Raw genomic sequence first — 6411 nt, 5'->3', positions numbered from 1 at the left:
AAGCTCCTTTGAGAAATCGAATGCAGGTCTAGGCAGCGTGTCTAAGCTTACTCCATCTTTAGGATTAGTAAATCTGGGCCAATATTTGTAACATGTGGAGCATCCTCAAACCTAATACATTTTTGCCTGTTGTCCTTTGTGTAACAGCGGCCATCCTGTCGGGTTGTTCTGACAGGCGACTTTAACAATGTGATGGATTCCAGTAGAGACAGGTTGACGGCAAATCCCAGCACCACAATTAGTGGGACTGAGACGCTGCTGTCGCGATTCTGTCGGGAGACAGGCTTTGTGGATTTGTGGGAGCACATGGGGAGGGGAAAGAGTGTCTTCTCATGTGATAGTAATGGAGGGAGGTCAATGTCCAGGATTGAACTGGCACTGACCAATAGAGACAATATTAGAAATATTAACTCTGTTAAATATGGATCGAGAACACTCTCAGATCATTCTCCCCTCTCCATAGAAATTTTGGTAGGGGCAGGTCAGGCCAAATCAGACTCGCTATTTAGATTAAACCCATACTGGTTGGCTATTGTGGATGACCATCAGTTTATTAAAAAACAGATAGTCTCCTTTTGAGAGATTAACTATCCTTCAGATGGTATTGGTTGCGTATGGGATACTTTGAAGGCCTATATGAGGGGGTTGTTTATCAGCAGTATCTCTGCATTGAGAGGATCATTCAAGAGAAGAGAGAAGGAATTAACCAATTTAGTTGCTAGTACCACGGAGCAGTTTATCACTCAGAAGATGGAACAAAGTAGAGAAAAAATGCAGAAAGCCAGTCAGGATCTTAAAAATTTTCTCCTTGATAAGGCCCACCATAGTTTGTTCTTTAAGGGACAGAAATATTTTTCTGAAACAGGACGACCAGGTAGGCTCCTAGCTAGGATAGTTAAGCAACAAGAGAATAGGAGGAAGGAAACAACTAGTATTTGTGGGCCTGATGGTAGGATTGTGCGAGATGAGGAGGGTATAGCTGAGGTCTTTTGGGAATACTTTGTAGCGGTTTATAGGGCGGCTCCCCTGTGCCGGACAGCCTCATGGACGCTTATCTGAATGATCTTTCTTTTTCGGTTTTGTCAAAAAGCCAGAGGATCTTCCTGGAGAGGGAAATTACCGTCCAGGAGATCCATTTGGCCCTTGGGTCAATATCGGGTAGTTCGTCCTCAATATCGGGTAGTTCGTCCCCGGGGCTGGATGGCCTTCCGTATGAATTCTACAGGAAATATGGGGATATAGTCCTTCCGTATCTATCAGAAGTATTTACAAAGGGGTTGCAGGGAGAGGGCTTACCGACCTCCATGTACGAAGCACTGATAGTTCTAATCCAAAAAAAAGATAAGGATATGCTGGAGATGGGTGCTTATAGACCTATTTCTCTACTTAATACTGATATTAAGCTGCTCTCCAAGGTCCTGGCCAATAGACTTTCCAAGGTGAGCACATCGCTAATTCACCCAGACCAAAATGGGTTTATGCCTGGGAGGGGTACCCATTATAATATACATTGCCTGTTTGCTAACATTCAATCCTCCGGGGGGACTGCCCGCTCGATCCTGTCGTTAGATGCTACGAAGACCTTTGACAGGGTCGAGTGGGGCTTCTTCTGGAGGGTGATGGGAAGAATGGGATTTGGTCCAAGGTTCATAGCCATGGTCCGCCTACTTTACACATCCCCTTCAGCCAAGCTCAGGATTAATGGGATCCTGACCAGAAGTTTTATGCTAGAGAGAGGCACCCGCCAATGATGTCCTCTCTCGCCACTCCTATTTAATATATATATCGAGCCTCTGGCTATAAAAATCAGACAGGACTCGGGCGTTCTTGGATTTGGGATTGCGGGAGATCATGATCAGATTTCTCTATATGCAGACAATATTCTGTTCTTCATGCAACAGACTAATACTACCCTGCCAAAAGTTATGGAGATTGTAGAATCGTAATCCAGGTTTTCGGGCCTGGAGGTAAACTGGTCCAAAACTACCCTCCTCCCTATAGATAAGCTACAATGGTCAGTGGAGAACTTATCTCCAGACCTGGGGGTTGAGGATTCCATGAAGTACTTGGGGATAACTATCTCCGCTAATATCCACGACTATGTTCAACTTAATCTACTCCCGGTCATTATGAAGATCAGGTCTAAAATTTTAATATGGCTTCTCCCTTTCGAGAGGAGATAGGGTCTCCTTGGTGAAAATGATAGTCCTTCCCCAATTGCTTTATGTTCTCCAAAACTCTCCGGTCTGGATAGAGGACAAATTCTTCAAACTGATAGAGAAGATGATTAATGATTTGCTATGGGGGAGAAAGCGGGTAAGGCTGAAACTGGATTATTTTTAAATACCGCTGGAACGGGGGGGGGGGTTTGAACCTCCCCAGTTTCAGGGGATATTTTTTTGCGTCTCAGCTATGTCTTTTTCATGAGTGGGAGACCAGCCCCCTATGTAAAAAATTTGTGGACAATTTTGGCTTTACTGACTTCTTTACTCTATTAGAGTCAGGATGCCTACTAAGTTGGAGGAAGGAGTTTGGAAGTTTTGTTAAGCTGGTTACCAGGGCCTGGACATTGATCAGGAACTGGCTTTCTATTACATCCTCTGTGGCATGTACCCCACTATGGCAAAATCAAAGACTTCCAATGCTGGGGGACTCTGACTGTCGGCAGTATTGGAGGGCTAAGAATATTCAATATATAGCGCAAGTAGTTGGTGATGGGCGGATCCTCTCTCTTGAGGAGATCGCACAGAAGGAAAACACAGGTGAAATAGTTTGGTTTAGATATTTTCAGTTACGATTGGCACTTTGTAGTATTGTGGATAGAACTTTATTAAGCATAGACACGTCTAGTTTTTTGCACAGTTTAATAAAGAAAAAGAACCACGTAAAGTTTAAGATAGCTTATTGTTATAATCACTTAATCAGGGCATGCTTTTTGGATTGTCTCTCTCCTGGACAAAAGTCCTGGAGACTTACTTACCCTAACTTATCTTCTGAGGCTTGGGAAAGTGTGCTGAAGAATATGCACTTTGTTTTTTCTATTTTTGTAAGTGTTTCTTGAGATGAATAAGAAAAATTTAATAAAAAAATAAAAAAATGAATCCATTTTTATAGATATACTACTCCATTTTTATGCTACTTCCCTACGGTAGTGAGTTGGTGACTTAAAACTACAATGATAAATCTGGAGTGAAACTAAGCACCATAGCTAACCACACCCATGTCTCCACTCACTTTTCAGAACTAGAGTTTGTGGTGTGAAAACCCATTTTTTTTGTGTGCATATAATCCCAAAAAGTCGCAAAGTCCTATTTTGAGACTTTTTTAAAGCCAGGATTCGGGAGTGCAGGGCATGATAAATTCCCTCCAATGCCTCTGCATAAGCAAATGGATAGGGTGAATTTATATACAGTACAGACCAAAAGTTTGGACACACCTTCTCATTCAAAGAGTTTTCTTTATTTTCATGACTATGAAAATTGTAGATTCACACTGAAGGCATCAAAACTATGAATTAACACATGTGGAATTATATACATAACAAACAAGTGTGAAACAACTGAAAATATGTCATATTCTAGGTTCTTCAAAGTAGCCATCTTTTGCTTTGATTACTGCTTTGCACACTCTTGGCATTCTCTTGATGAGCTTCAAGAGGTAGTCCCCTGAAATGGTTTTCACTTCACAGGTGTGCCCTGTCAGGTTTAATAAGTGGGATTTCTTGTCTTATAAATGGGGTTGGGACCATCAGTTGCGTTGAGGAGAAGTCAGGTGGATACACAGCTGATAGTCCTGAATAGACTGTTAGAATTTGTATTATGGCAAGAAAAAAGCAGCTAAGTAAAGAAAAACAAGTGGCCATCATTACTTTAAGAAATGAAGGTCAGTCAGTCATCCGGAAAATTGGGAAAAGTTTGAAAGTAAGGGCTATTTGACCATGAAGGAGAGTGATGGGGTGCTGCGCCAGATGACCTGGCCTCCACAGTCACCGGACCTGAACCCAATCGAGATGGTTTGGGGTGAGCTGGACCGCAGTGAAGGCAAAAGGGTCAACAAGTGCTAAGCATCTCTAGGAACTCCTTCAAGACTGTTGGAAGACCATTTCAGGGGACTACCTCTTGAAGCTCATCAAGAGAATGCCAAGAGTGTGCAAAGCAGTAATCAAAGCAAAAGGTGGCTACTTTGAAGAACCTAGAATATGACATATTTTCAGTTGTTTCACACTTGTTTGTTATGTATATAATTCCACATGTGTTAATTCATAGTTTTGATGCCTTCATAGTCATGAAAATAAAGAAAACTCTTTGAATGAGAAGGTGTGTCCAAACTTTTGGTCTGTACTGTATATATATATATATATATATATATATATATATATTATTATTTTTTTTACCCTGATTAACTCCTGAAAGGCCTTAGATGCCATGATCAGCCATGAATGTGGCATCTGAGGGGCTCAATAATGGGGGCAGCATGATCACCATTCCCTGTCATTGTTCACTCTCCATTCAATGGAAGAGAATTTGCGACTAAGTAATTCATAACCAATCAAACTTTTCATGTGAAATTCAGTGAAGCAGCCAGATCAAATCTTTTTTTAACTTCACTCATCACTAGTAATAATGCCACGGCACATGGGTGAAAAATTCCTTTTACACATCCCAATGCAGGTTCATAAAAAGTGGCCTTTATAAATGTAACAAGTCGAGAGTTTGTTTAAAGGGTTTCTGTCACCCCACAAAACTCATTTTTTTTTTTTTGGATAGTTATATTCCTTATAGCGCGATATAGGAGAATATAATGGTCTTACTTACTTTCATGCGGCCGATTCTTTAGAAAACGAAGTTTTATAATAGGTAAATCAGGGCTCTACCAGCAAGTAGGGCGTCTACTTGCTGGTAGCCGCAGCAGAAAACCGCCCCCTCGCCGTGTTGATTGACAGGGCCAGCCGTGATCTCCTCCTCCGGCCGGCCCTGTCAGTATTTCAAAAATCGCGCGCCTCTGGTCATTCGGCGCAGGCGCTCTGAGATGAGGAGGCTCGTCTCCTCAGCACTCCCTCAGTGCGCCTGCGCCGATGACATCACCGAAAGAGAAGACGTCATCGGCGCAGGCGCACTGAGGGAGTGCTGAGGAGACGAGCCTCCTCATCTCAGAGCGCCTGCGAATTTTTATCGCGAATATCGCCACTTTGAGAATTCGCAAATATTTAGTATATAGTGCTATATATTCGTTATTTTTTTCAATCTGAACACATGATTCCTCTCTGCTTCTTGCTTGTGGGCCACTGAGAAGGATGTCAAGTTCATAACAATACTTAGTGCACCAATCAGTAATCTGTAGTCAGACCTGCTAAAATGTAAAGTTGCATGTAGTGCGAAAAAATATTCTAATCACTGCCGATTAGTGCAATCGCGAATATATTGGAGCACTTGACTCTATCTGCATATAAAGCTATTATAATGTTCTGCCGTGCCAACCATTTTCTCCAGTCTTAGGAAACATATACCAGCTTGAAAAATGTAGCCAAAGTGACCCACACCTGTATTTCGCATTACGAATTCGCATTACGCAATTTTTACATTGCCGATTTATCACATTCAATAAAATAATCTCGAATTCTCAAAATTTGTGAATATATGACAAATATTGTACAAAATATTAGTGAAATATTGCAAATTCGAAAAATATAGCCCCTGCTGCTAATCACTAGTAAAAACCAGATTGCAACACACATCCTTTTTTTCTAATCTGTTTTTATTTTCTGGTTCTGGTTGTATTCTGAACATGATTATGGGGGCTGCTATCTTGTCTGAGTTGTTCTTAGCAACATTTAGAAAGCATAAAAAAAATTGCATTAAGGCAGCCATGTGGGCCATAAACACAATGGACAGAAGGGGACCTCACTGACTTCTGTGGGAGAGTTTTCTAGGCATGCTCTGTGACCTGTGCAGAGGTCATTGTACAAGGAAAGAATAGATAAGATTTAATAATCACCTATTGTTAATGGTAGATCCTGTCTTATCTGTACACAGACGTGATATCATTACAGGCAGGACTAGAATGACAGATAAGCAAACTGCAGTAAAGTGATTGGTGCAGAGCAAGAAGTGACCCCAATTATTAGGCTTAGTGGCCAGTGTGAAAACTGCAGGATTTTATGGTTCTGTTTAAATATAGATATTGACATGGAAAATTAAAAATAACATTGCAAATCCTTTAAAAATATGTTAAACATGAAAACATTTTTTAAGCAATAGCAATTTTTTTCTGATGACCTATTCCTTTTAAAGGGCATTTACATGGGCTCATGTAAACTGCATAGGGATGAACAATCATTAGCACGATCATTGGTTCCCCATACAGTTTGCATATTGTCAGCATCAATCCCCTGTTAACATGGGGAGATGTACT

The sequence above is a fragment of the Bufo bufo genome, chromosome 2 (genome assembly GCF_905171765.1).
Source record: "Bufo bufo chromosome 2, aBufBuf1.1, whole genome shotgun sequence".
Taxonomy (NCBI): domain Eukaryota; kingdom Metazoa; phylum Chordata; class Amphibia; order Anura; family Bufonidae; genus Bufo; species Bufo bufo.
The sequence above is the reverse complement of the archived record's forward strand: the minus strand, read 5'-3'. Positions refer to the sequence as shown.